The sequence below is a fragment of the Tupaia chinensis genome, unplaced genomic scaffold (genome assembly GCF_000334495.1).
Source record: "Tupaia chinensis unplaced genomic scaffold, TupChi_1.0 Scaffold139677_1, whole genome shotgun sequence".
Taxonomy (NCBI): domain Eukaryota; kingdom Metazoa; phylum Chordata; class Mammalia; order Scandentia; family Tupaiidae; genus Tupaia; species Tupaia belangeri.
In genome coordinates, this window is record NW_006199558.1 from 2,800,252 (window position 1) to 2,801,186 (window position 935).

Sequence of the window (935 nt, forward strand, 5' to 3'; positions counted from 1 at the left end):
TGAGTTTTAAGCCACCGGGTCCGGGACTCAAACTGCTGTTGACTACGTGGGAGTCCAGCGACATAGCCATTACGCTAACTGCTGGTCCCAATAGTATTTGACTTTAAACTTCATATTTTTTGTAAAGTTTTTTGATCAGTCTCAGATTTAGAAGTTCCATATATATGCTACATTCTTTTTTTCTTTTTTTTTTTCAATTTTTTTGAGAGGTTTTTGCTACAGGGCGCGTGCGCTCACCAGACAGACAGAGAGAAACAGAGAGACAGAAAGCGAGAAATCACCCCCCGGGGGGATGGCCATGCCACAATCCCTTCTCCTCCATTCTCCTCTCAGGATCTTGGGCACGCACGCACACGCGCCCGGCATGAGTTTTAAGCCACTGGGTCTGGGACGCAAACCACGGTTGACTACGTGGGAGTCCAGTGACATAGCCATTACACTAATATTTTCTATAATACTTTATGTGCATTATAAAATATATATGAAAATAGAAATTTTGAAAGGATAAAGGAAATTCTAGAAATAGCGGTCTAATATTTTCTTTCTATATATGAGTGGAATATCTTGTTTATTTTTCTACAGAGACATTGTGGAAAATACAGATTCTTATTTAAACTTTTTCTTTTGAAACAATGATAAACTCACAGGTGTTGCAAAAACACAGTAAAGAGACAGGTTCAATATTCTCCTTAATCAGCTTCTTCTAATATAATGTCCTGTATATCAAAACTAAGAATAACACTGACTCAAATAACAAGATGAGACTTTGCTCAGATTTCCCAAGAAAATATAGAACTGTCTTAAAAAATGACCTATCATTTGGAAAAAAAAGGTAAGATAATTTGTGATACATCTGAATGGTGCTTTCAATTCAAAAAGTCCTTTGTGATTTGCCAAGCCCCTAAATTATATGAACAACAAAGGTAATAATAGCT